The 12,697-nt window shown below is 44.2% G+C and overlaps 1 protein-coding gene across 1 annotated transcript in view; it reads left to right on the top strand.

The window, feature by feature from the left end:
- The first annotated feature begins 214 nt into the window (after positions 1-214).
- LOC124039051 (ankyrin repeat and fibronectin type-III domain-containing protein 1-like) overlaps positions 215-12,697 on the top strand; it is a 178,204-nt gene continuing 165,721 nt past the window's right edge. The window contains exon 1 of the mRNA XM_046354930.1: positions 215-334. The gene's annotated coding sequence lies outside the window, so the exon portion shown is untranslated. The remainder of the gene's footprint in view (positions 335-12,697) is intronic.

Genomic DNA, 12,697 nt, shown 5'->3' on the forward strand with positions numbered 1-12,697 from the left:
CTCTCCCTCCTCGCCTCCCTCCTCTCCTCCCTCCTCTCTCCTCTTCTCTTCCTCTCTCTCTCTCCCTCTCCCTCCTCTCCTCTCCTCCCTCCTCTCTCCTCTTCCTCTCTCTCTCCTCCCTCCTCTCTCCTCTTCCTCTCTCTCCCTCCTCTCTCCTCCTCTCCTCCCTCCTCTTCTCTTCCTCTCTTTTCCCCGTCTCCTCTGTCAGGTGGGAGAGTAAGCTATCTCGTCTGGCTCAGAGGTTGAATCAGAGACCGGGGGATGCTTTGGTAAAGGACATCAGACTGCTGTTCTACACGGGCACCTCACCACACACCTCTCACAGTCTGGGCAGGTAAGGAAGGAGCCAGCACACACACGCACACGCGCGCACACACACACACACACACGCGCACACGTGCACACACACACACAGGTGAATACACATATACACTAACGCACAGATGTACAGACACACACGCAAGATGAATAGACGCATGCACACACACTAATATTCAGATGTGCACACATGCACGTACACACACACACACACACACACACACACACACACACACACACACACACACACACACACACACACACACACACACACACACACACACACACACACACACACACACACACACACACACACACACACACACACACACACACACACACACACACACACACACACACACACACACAGATACATCGGTATCGGTATGCGTATGATATCTGCATCAGTATGCGTATGTGTGGGTGTGGGGTCAGTATGTGTCTGCTGTACTGCCTGCTGATCAGTGATCTGTTGAACTTGGTGGGTGAGAGATGCAGGCTAGATAGACACTAGCTGGTAGGCAGATAGTGTATGTTAGGTACTGTATGTCCGTTGCTCTGCATTCCTGTCTGTTAGAAGGGATAGACTGTTGCTTTTCTGGTTTCGAACAAACAGTATTGATTGAAGATGGAGTTGTCCTTATCCCTTCTGTCTCTCTCTCTCTATCCGTGTCTCTCTCCCTTCTCTTTCTCTATCCGTCTCTCTCTCTCTCTCTCTCTCTCTCTCTCTCTCTCTCTCTCTCTCTCTCTCTCTCTCTCTGTCTCTGACTCTCTCCTCTCTCTCTCTGACTCCCTCTGTCTCTTTGTCCTTTGTATGTGCATGTGTTGCAGTAGACAGTTGTTGGTACTGAGACTAGTACATGTCTGTCTGTTGCTCCGCCTTCTAGTTCTGTATGCACTTTACTTAGCGATGTTCTGTAGGTACTTTACTTAGCGATGTTCTGTGGTCACTTTACTTAACGATGTTCTGTAGGCACTTTACTTAGCAATGTTCTGTAGGCCCTTTACTTAACGATGTTCTGTAGGCACTTTACTTAGCGATGTTCTGTAGGCACTTTACTTAACGATGTTCTGTAGGCACTTTACTTAGCGATGTTCTGTAGGCACTTTACTTAGCGATGTTCTGTAGGCACTTTACTTAGCGATGTTCTGTAGGCACTTTCCTTAGCGATGTTCTGTAGGCACTTTACTTAGCGATGTTCTGTAGGCACGTTTTATTTGATGCGGAATCAGAGTCGTGTTTTTTTTTCTTTGTGGGAGTGATTGAATAATGATGTCGCAGCAGCAACAACAGCTGAACACAACGTGTTGAAGAACTAACACCCCCCCTCGGGAACACACAGTACCTCACCACATCTATCACTCTCTGGCCGTATCCCAATACCCATACTTGCATTGTAAATAATAGCCCGATTGGTTATTTGAAAAAATATATATATTTTATAGTATGGGACATTTCCAAAATTGAGTATGCTTTATTAAATGCCAGGATGTCATATTCATTTAGGCTTTTCATCTAGTACGATTCACTGCACACTGTTGAGGAAGAGAATTGTCTTTTCAGACCCACGTGTGTTTGCCAGCAGCTGATAGTCAGAATAGGGGACGGGCTGTACCAAAATGGACTAATGACGGGAAACAACCCAATTGCACATTAGTATGTTGACATTTCTTGCCAAACTGCATACATTTTTACAAAACAGTACATTTGAAATAGTATGTAGTATGATTAGCTAGTTCACATAAAAAGTTGAATACATTTTAGTAAGTAGTGGACAAGACGGTTTTCGGACACAACATATGTAAAAGTAGTGTACTATATAGAGAATAGGGTGCCATTTGACATATATCCACTGATTTACATTGAATTGCTTTTCCAATTTACTCTGTAGAATGTACCACTTTCTCTCTTTATATCTGCTACCCTTCTATCTGCTGCTTTGTAGATACTCTTCTATCTGCTGCGTTGTAGCTACTCTTCTATCTGCTGCTTTGTAGGTACTATACCTCTCTTCTATCTGCTGCTTTGTAGAGTACTCTTCTATCTGCTGCTTTGTAGGTACTATACCTCTCCTCTATCTGCTGCTTTGTAGTTACTATACCTCTCTTCTATCTGCTGCTTTGTAGTTACTATACCTCTCTTCTATCTGCTGCTTTGTAGTTACTATACCTCTCCTCTATCTGCTGCTTTGTAGTTACTATACCTCTCTTCTATCTGCTGCTTTGTAGTTACTATACCTCTCTTCTATCTGCTGCTTTGTAGTTACTATACCTCTCTTCTATCTGCTGCTTTGTAGTTACTATATCTCTCTTCTATCTGCTGCTTTGTAGTTACTATACCTCTCTTCTATCTGCTGCTTTGTAGTTACTATACCTCTCTTCTATCTGCTGCTTTGTAGTTACTATACCTCTCTTCTATCTGCTGCTTTGTAGTTACTATACCTCTCTTCTATCTGCTGCTTTGTAGTTACTATACCTCTCTTCTATCTGCTGCTTTGTAGTTACTATACCTCTCTTCTATCTGCTGCTTTGTAGTTACTATACCTCTCTTCTATCTGCTGCTTTGTAGTTACTATACCTCTCTTCTATCTGCTGCTTTGTAGTTACTATACCTCTCTTCTATCTGCTGCTTTGTAGTTACTATACCTCTCTTCTATCTGCTGCTTTGTAGTTACTATACCTCTCTTCTATCTGCTGCTTTGTAGTTACTATACCTCTCTTCTATCTGCTGCTTTGTAGTTACTATACCTCTCTTCTATCTGCTGCTTTGTAGTTACTATACCTCTCTTCTATCTGCTGCTTTGTAGTTACTATACCTCTCTTCTATCTGATGCTTTGTAGTTACTCTTCTATCTGCTGCTTTGTAGTTACTATACCTCTCTTCTATCTGCTGCTTTGTAGTTACTATACCTCTCTTCTGTCAGGATTTGGCCAGGGTTGTTCTGGTTTTTGGTCACTAGATGCCCCCATTGTGCTTTTTGACCTTTTGTTTTCCCTTGATCCCCATTATTATTTGCATCTGTGCCTCATTTCCCCTGATTGTATTTAAACCCTTAGTTTTCCTCAGTTATTTGCTCTGTGTTTGTATGTTAGCATCCAGCCCTAGTATTCTGTGTACTCGTGTTGATCCCGGTGGACTCTCTTGTGGAATTCTGTTTTTTGTTCTTGTTTATTTATTTTTGAGTATCTTTTGAGGCTTTTTGTGCTTTACCTACCACCTTGTGGATTTACCTTTTTGTCTTGGAGGATTACCTTTGTTTTTGTGGAATTCCTTTTGAGGTTGTGGAGTTACATGTTTTCCTGAAGGACTTCACTTTTTTACTTCATTAAATACACTGTCTCAAGTACTGCTGTGTCTGCCTCTTCTGGGTTCTGCCGACTATTCGTGGCTCAGTTGGTTAAGTGACTGTTTCTCACTCCGGAGACCCGGGTTGTAACCGGGTCCTGACACTCTTCTATGTGCTGCTTTGTAGTTACTATACCTCTCTTCTATCTGCTGCTTTGTAGGTACTATACCTCTCTTCTATCTGCTGCTTTGTAGTTACTATACCTCTCTTCTATCTGCTGCTTTGTAGTTACTATACCTCTCTTCTATCTGCTGCTTTGTAGTTACTATACCTCTCTTCCATGTGCTGCTTTGTAGTTACTATACCTCTCTTCTATCTGCTGCTTTGTAGTTACTATACCTCTCTTCTATCTGCTGCTTTGTAGTTACTATACCTCTCTTCCATGTGCTGCTTTGTAGTTACTATACCTCTCTTCTATCTGCTGCTTTGTAGTTACTCTTCTATCTGCTGCTTTGTAGTTACTATACCTCTCTTCTATCTGCTGCTTTGTAGTTACTATACCTCTCTTCTATCTGCTGCTTTGTAGTTACTATACCTCTCTTCTATCTGCTGCTTTGTAGTTACTATACCTCTCTTCTATCTGCTGCTTTGTAGTTACTATACCTCTCTTCTATCTGCTGCTTTGTAGTTACTCTTCTATCTGCTTCTTTGTAGTTACTATACCTCTCTTCTATCTGCTGCTTTGTAGATCCCCTTCTATCTGCTGCTTTGTAGCTACTCCTCTTTCTGCTGCTTTTTAGGTACTCTTCTATCTGCTGTGTTGTAGCTACTCTTCTATCTGCTGCGTTGTAGGTACTCTTCTATCTGCTACTTTGTAGTTACTATACTTCTCTTCTATCTGCTGCTTTGTTGTTACTCTTCTATCTGCTGCTTTGTAGTTACTATACCTCTCTTCTATCTGCTGCTTTGTAGTTACTATACCTCTCTTCTATCTGCTGCTTTGTAGTTACTATACCTCTCCTCTATCTGCTGCTTTGTAGTTACTATACCTCTCTTCTATCTGCTGCTTTGTTGTTACTCTTCTATCTGCTGCTTTGTAGTTACTATACCTCTCTTCTATCTGCTGCTTTGTAGTTACTATACCTCTCTTCTATCTGCTGCTTTGTAGTTAATATACCTCTCTTCTATCTGCTGCTTTGTTGTTACTACACCTCTCTTCTATCTGCTGCTTTGTTGTTACTCTTCTATCTGCTGTTTTGTAGGTACTCTATCTGCTGCTTTTGTAGTTTGTAGTAGAGGTAGAGGTGTAGGTAGAGGTAGAGTTGTAGGTAGAGGTAGATTAGAGGTAGAGTAGAGGTGTAGGTAGAGTAGAGGTGTAGGTAGAGTATAGGTAGAGGTGTAGGTAGAGTATAGGTAGAGGTGTAGGTAGAGGTACAGTAGAGGTAGAGGTAGAATAGAGGTAGAGTAGAGGTATAGGTGGAATAAACGAGGATGTACAGTAGAGTTAGAGTAGAGTTAGAGTAGAGTTAGAGTAGAGTTAGAGTTAGAGGTAAGGTAGAGTAGAGGTACAGTAGAGAAGAGGTAGTGGTAGAATAAATGTAGAGGTAGAGTAGAGGTATAGTAGAGAAGAGGTAGAGGTAGGGTAGAGGTATAGGTACAGTAGAGGTAGAGGTACAGTAGAGAAGAGGTAGAGGTAGAGTAGAGGTAGGGTAAAGTAGAGTAGTGTTAGAGTAAAGGTAGAGTAAAGGTAGAGGTAGAGGTAGAGTAGAGTAGAGGTAGAGGTACAGGTACAGTAGAGGTAGAGGTACAGTAGAGGTAGAGTAGAGGTAGAGTAGAGGTGTAGGTAGAGTAGAGGTAGAGGTGTAGGCAGAGGTACAGTAGAGGTAGAGGTAGAGTAGAGGTATAGGTTGAATAAGGTTGAATAAATGATGTAGAGTAGAGGTAGAGGTAGAGTAGAGGTGGAGTAGAGTTAAAGTAAATGTAGAGGTAAGGTAGAGTAGAGGTAGAGGTAGAGTAGAGGTACAATAGAGGTAGAGGTACAGTAGAGAAGAGGTAGAATAAATGTAGAGATAGAGTAGAGGTAGAGGTAGAATAAATGTAGAGGTAGAGTAGAGGTATAGTAGAGAAGAGGTAGAGGTAGAGTAAGAGGTAGAGGTAGGGTAGAGTAGAGGTAGAATAGAGGGACAGTAGAGAAGAGGTAGAGTACAGGTAGAGGTAGGGTAGATGCTGGGTAGAGGGAGGGTAGAGGTAGAGTAGAGGTAGGGTAGAGTAGTGTTAGATTAAAGGTAGAGTAAAGGTAGAGGTAGAGTAGAGGTAGAGTAGAGTAGAGGTAGAGGTACAGGTACAGTAGAGTAGAGGTAGAGGTACAGTAGAGTAGAGGTAGAGGTAGAGTAGAGGTGTAGGTAGAGTAGAGGTAGAGGTGTAGGCAGAGGTACAGTAGAGGTAGAGGTAGAGTAGAGGTAGAGTAGGTTGTGGTCCTTCTGTAGCTCAGTTGGTAGAGCATGGCGCTTGTAACGCCAGGGTAGTGGGTTCGATCCCCGGGAACCACCCATACGTAGAATGTATGCACACATGACTGTAAGTCGCTTTGGATAAAAGCGTCTGCTAAATGGCATATATTGAGTAGAGGTATAGGTTGAATAAATGAGGATGTAGAGTAGAGGTAGAGTAGAGGTAGAGTAGAGGTAGAGTAGAGGTAGAGTAGAGGTGGAGTAGAGTTAGAGGTAAGGTAGAGTAGAGGTACAGTAGAGAAGAGGTAGAGGTAGAATAAATGTAGAGGTAGAGTAGAGGTATAGTAGAGAAGAGGTAGAGGTAGGGTAGAGGTATAGGTACAGTAGAGGTAGAGGTACAGTAGAGAAGAGGTAGAGGTAGAGTAGAGGTAGGGTAAAGTAGAGTAGTGTTAGAGTAAAGGTAGAGTAAAGGTAGAGGTAGAGTAAAGGTAGAGGTAGATGTAGAGGTACAGGTACAGTAGAGGTACAGGTAGAGGTACAGTAGAGGTAGAGGTAGAGGTGTAGGTAGAGTAGAGGTAGAGGTGTAGGTAGAGTAGAGGTAGAGTAGAGGTGTAGGTAGAGTAGAGGTAGAGGTGTAGGCAGAGGTACAGTAGAGGTAGAGGTAGAGTAGAGGTATAGGTTGAATAAGGTTGAATAAATGATGTAGAGTAGAGGTAGAGGTAGAGTAGAGGTGGAGTAGAGTTAGAGTAAATGTAAAGGTAAGGTAGAGGTAGAGGTAGAGTAGAGGTACAATAGAGGTAGAGGTACAGTAGAGAAGAGGTAGAATAAATGTAGAGATAGAGTAGAGGTAGAGGTATAGTAGAGTAGAGGTAGAGCCTTGTTTGAACGTCTGGCTGCAGGTCGCCTCACAATCAATCTGGCAAAATGTGAGTTTGCTCAGGCGACCGTTACATACCTTGGAAAAGTGGTTGGGCAGGGTGAAGTGCGTCCTGTTCGGGCTAAAGTGGTGGCTATTGATGCTTTTCCACCACCAACTACTAAAAAGGAACTGATGCGTTTCTTGGGCATGATTGGTTATTACCGTAGTTTTTGTAATAACTTCTCTACTGTGGTCGCTCCCTTGACAGATATGCTGAAAGCTAAGGCTGTTTACGTTTGGTCTACTCGTTGTCAACACGCTTTTGAAGATTCAAAGAGGTTGCTTACCTCAACTCCAGTGCTGGCTGCTCCTCGCATGGATTTGTCATTTACCTTGCAGGTGGATGCTAGTCATGTGGGGGCAGGTGCAGTTTTGCTGCAAGCAGATGTGTCTGGGATTGAGAAGCCTGTTAGTTTCTTTTCTAAAAAGTTTAACGATTATCAGTTGAACTATTCGGTTATTGAAAAGGAAGCGCTAGCACTCATTTGGGCGCTACAACACTTCGAAGTGTATGTCGGGTCGGGGGTAGTACCTATTGTGGTCTACACCGACCATAACCCCCTCACTTTTTGAGGTCCATGATGTGTCCAAACCAGAGGATAATGCGATGGTGTTTATTTTTACAATCATTCCATCTCGATGTGAGGCACATCCGGGGGACTGAAAACGTGATTGCTGATGCGCTCTCTCGTGCGCCCTGTTCCTAATGTTTACGTGACTAACCATTGTTTCGTATTGTCATGTTCTCTCTGTCCTGTCTGCTCCCTCCTGGTCTTGTTTTCTTTCCTCTTAAATGTTGCTTCCTGTGCGAAGGTTGCTGAGGTCTGGGGAGGAGGTTGGCTGGGGCAAATTGTAAGTGTGAACACGTAAACCCTCATCAATTTGGGGCACAGAGGCCTGTGTCAATTTGGGGCGCAGAGGCCTGTGTCAATTTGGGGCGCAGAGGCCTGTGTCAATTTGGGGCGCAGAGGCCTGTGTCAATTTGGGGCGCAGAGGCCTGTGTCAATTTGGGGCGCAGAGGCCTGTGTCAATTTGGGGACGCAGAGGCCTGTGTCAATTTGGGACGCAGAGGCCTGTGTCAATTTGGGACGCAGAGGCCTGTGTCAATTTGGGACGCAGAGGCCTGTGTCAATTTGGGACGCAGAGGCCTGTGTCAATTTGGGACGCGGGAGGCTGGTATGTTGTTCCGGGGTCCTTGTTGGTCCCCGGTTTTATGGGGGGGAATGTGACGACCCTCCCACTCTGTCTGCCGTATTCTGTCTTTGTTCTTGTTTTCTTATTAGGATGCCGGTGGGCGGAGTTGAGAGGGTCGTCAGCTACATGGGAAACACCTGGGCCAGGTGTCTCCCAGGATAAATAGACCTCTTCAACATTCATGGAGGAGACTCTCTCCATGCAGACACCTGTTGTAGATTGTGGTGTGGTTCTTGGTGGCCTTTTGTTTGTTTGCTTTGGCACCTTTCAACACCCTGCATTATCACATTCATGCATGCAAAACACTCACTTACACTACGGACTACTGATTACACACACCATTGGATATTTTCCTTAGTTGCTTTAGTTAATAAATATATCTTTTGTTACTCCTTATCTCCACGTTGTCTCCCTTTGTTACGGGCTTTGTTACGGGCTTTGAGCCTTCATCCTATCCTGTGAAGATGATAACTTCTCTTTAGCCATTTCACCAGCGGCATACAGCCGTCGCCGGAAATCACACACATACGAACACAGGGACTGAGGAGGCTCGGGAGACTTCCAGTCATCCTGGAGAACAGATAAAAGTCCACGCACCCTATGTCCAAACACAAGGTCATTTGGACTGAAACCTGTGCTCTCCTGTGAAACTTCCCTAGCGGCTAACAGTAACCAAGGCAACCCCTCCTCCCAATCCTTATCCATCTCAGTACAATAAGCTCTCAACAAAGACTTAAGTGTTTGATGGAAACGTTCCAGTGCTCCTTGACTTTGCGCGTGATAGGCGCTAGACACATTGTGTTTAATATGAAGCTGTTGAAGAACCTGACCAAACAGATTAGAGGTAAAATTAGATCCTTGATCACTCTGAATGACCTTAGGGATTCCAAACAATGAGAGAAACTGAGTCAAAGCTTTTAACACCGATTTAGTCGTGATAGATCGGAGAGGATAGGCAGCAGGAAACCTAGTGGTCTGACACATCACAGTGAACAGGTAACTGCTACCCTTTTTAGAATGAGGCAGAGGACCCACACAGTCAATAATTAGATACTCAAAAGGTTGGCTGAGTACAGGAATAGGAAACAATGGTACTGGTTTAATAGCTTGATTAGGCTTACCAGTTAATTGACAGGTGTGACAAGTTTTGATAAAATCAGAAACATCCCTCTTTAATCTAGGCCAAAAGAAATGTCTTAATATGCGATTGTAGGTTTTCCTCACCCCCATATGTCCAGCAACGTCACTGTGAGAAGTTTCCAACACCAACTCACGAAGCTTAACTGGTACAACAACCTGACTAATTGCCTCCCCCAGAAAAACACTATCATGAGACACCCACTTTCTCATCAGGACATCCTCTTGGAGAAAATAGCCATGGGCGACATCTCCCAACTGTTCTATAGGCACAATTTGATCACGCAACTCTTCCAACGTGGGGTCATCCCGTTGAGCATTGATTAGATCTGAGCGGGTTACAGATAACGGGATAACAGGGAAAACAGTGACATACTTTGTATTATTATCATTAGTCGGCGCAGTGACTAGTTCGCCACGGCTCATAGAACGTGTCACTGCACACGCAGAGAACACCTCTGGGAAACTCTGTACACTCTCATCAGGAATCCCAACAAATGACGGCTTAGTGGAAACCACTAGAGATGGAAACACAACTGGCCATACCCGCTCACCTGCTAAGTTATTCCCAAGGATAACGTCGATACCCTCAATAGGCAATGAAGGACGCACCCCCACAACAACTTCACCCTTCACCAGCCCACAATCCAACATCAGTTTATGCAATGGAACTGACAGAGTGTTCAAACCTATTCCCCTAATTAGAACACTATTCCCGAATCAGTCTCAGCAGAAAAGGGTAACACAGACTCCAACACAAATGATTCAGAGGCACCTGTGTCTCTCAGGATCTTCACTGGCACTAGGTCTTTACTTCCTAACATAGACACAAAACCTTCTGTAATGAAAGGTAAATAGTCTGGATCAATATGGACTTTCACATTCTCCTGGGCCTGAGGAAATGAGTCAAGAATGAACTGATGTGGAACAGGTGCAGCTAACGCAGCAGGCTTAGATTTAGCGTAAGCACCCTTTGACCTGAGAAGTGGACATTCGTTTTCCAATGACCTGAACCTTGACAGTAGTGACACTCCTGCCCAAAGTCAGCCTTACCATGGGAGTCAGGTTCAACCCTAGTTGAATAGAACTCTGCCCGAGAATCAAAGTATCTCGGTGAGCGAAGCCCAAATCTATCCGAACACCCCCACTCTTTCCGAATACGGGGTTTTGCAAAGACACTTTTGTGAGTCAACACATACTCGTCCGCCAAAACCGCAGCTTCAGCAACATTCTTTACTTTCTGTTCATTAATATAAGTGGCAATACGATCAGGAATTGTGTCCTTAAATTGCTCTAACATAATCAGATCACACAGCCCTTGGAAAGTCACAACTGCAGAGGCAGAACACCAGCGATTAAACTGTAAAGATAACTGTCGCGCAAACTCAACATGAGTCTGGTTATCGTCCCTTTTTAAAGTTCTAAATCGTTGGCGGTAAGCCTCAGGGACCAATTCATAAATCTGTAACACAGCTGTTTTAACTTTATCATAACTGGCACTGTCGTGTACACTAAGAGCTGAATATGCTTCCTGCGCTTTACCAGTCAGCACACACTGCAACATTAAAGTGCGGTCAGAATCAGGCCAACTCTAGCGTCAGCAACCCGCTCAAACAACGAAAAGAATGTCTCGGGGTCCCTTTCATTAAACCGAGGCAATAACCGCAAGTTCCCAACAATATCAAATGTCTCTGGGGCACGACCAAAAGCGGAACTACCCCTAGGTAAATCTGGGTCACCTTCCCAAAACAAACTCTCCCCTGAGATCTTTCCTTCCCTAACCAACTCTATACGTTCTTGTTGCAACTTGATTTTAGCACGCTCCATATCTTGTTTAAATGCCAATTCCTTTTCATATTTCACACGATCATGCTCTAGCTTCTCACGATCATGCTCTAGCTTCTCACGATCATGCTCTAGCTGTAACAAAAGCAGTTCTTTCTGCTGTTCAAAAAGAAGGCTACTAGGACTAACCGATGGAATGGCCATTGTAACGTTATGGGGAGACAACAAATCCTCAGCAGAGGCTGGCCCGGTGGTAACTTCAAGAATACCACTCTCCATCAGATTGGCTTTCAATATCAACCTAATAGAATTCTTTAGACGTTTATCACTAATCTCAACCTTGTAGTGTTCCGCGACCTTCAACAGCTGTTCTTTAGTACCTAAATCTAACAATTCCTCTGATGGAGAGCGAATGAACTTATCTACATAAGACGCCATAATCACACAAAAAACAATTCTCGCTCTTCCCTTCTGCTGAGCACACCAGAACACAACCCGAGAATTGACAATCACCCTGAGCACCACAGAAGAGAGATGAGATATGGAGCTTCCCCAAAACCTACAATAACTCAACCCTAGTCTTCGTGCAGATTTGCGGTGGGAATTTACGCACTGTAGCCCGCTGGCAAGGAAATAGAACTCCCCAGCATGCTGGCAAATTCCACCAAGCCACGGATGTGCCCCGAGACAACTGCTCAGTCCACAGACACCACACAAAAATAACAAACATTAACCATGCCCAACATATTCCAAAAAATGAAACACGTCGCTAAACCTATCAGGGGAAAAAGGCTATAGCTCCGGGTAGCAAGTTCCACTACCCTACCCAAATCTCCCACCGAGGTACACAGCAGATTACTCACTTCAGACTGACGTCCCAACAGAAAGTAGAACAAGAGTTCAGGCTAGGCAGGGCCTGGAAACTAACCATTATACTCTCTCCAACGCAGCACACAAACCAAACAACAAAGGCAACCAATACTGGGCCGATCACACTCAAACACTATTCAAACCAAACACGTACCTCCACGGTCTCCCAAACCAATAGTTCAAAGATCCCGGATGAGCCCCCACTTGTCACGAACCGGCTCAAAGCCCGTAACAAAGGGAGACAACGTGGAGATAAGGAGTAACAAAAGATATATTTATTAACTAAAGCAACTAAGGAAAATATCCAATGGTGTGTGTAATCAGTAGTCCGTAGTGTAAGTGAGTGTTTTGCATGCATGAATGTGATAATGCAGGGTGTTGAAAGGTGCCAAAGCAAACAAACAAAAGGCCACCAAGAACCACACCACAATCTACAACAGGTGTCTGCATGGAGAGAGTCTCCTCCATGAATGTTGAAGAGGTCTATTTATCCTGGGAGACACCTGGCCCAGGTGTTTCCCATGTAGCTGACGACCCTCTCAACTCCGCCCACCGGCATCCTAATAAGAAAACAAGAACAAAGACAGAATACGGCAGACAGAGTGGGAGGGTCGTCACAAGAGGTAGAGTACAGGTAGAGGTAGGGTAGATGCCGGGTAGAGGTAGAGGTAGAGGTAGAGGTAGAGGTAGAGGTAGAGGTAGAGGTAGAGGTAGAGGTACAGGTAGAATAAATGAGG

This window comes from Oncorhynchus gorbuscha, linkage group LG07 (assembly GCF_021184085.1).
Source record: "Oncorhynchus gorbuscha isolate QuinsamMale2020 ecotype Even-year linkage group LG07, OgorEven_v1.0, whole genome shotgun sequence".
Classification (NCBI taxonomy): domain Eukaryota; kingdom Metazoa; phylum Chordata; class Actinopteri; order Salmoniformes; family Salmonidae; genus Oncorhynchus; species Oncorhynchus gorbuscha.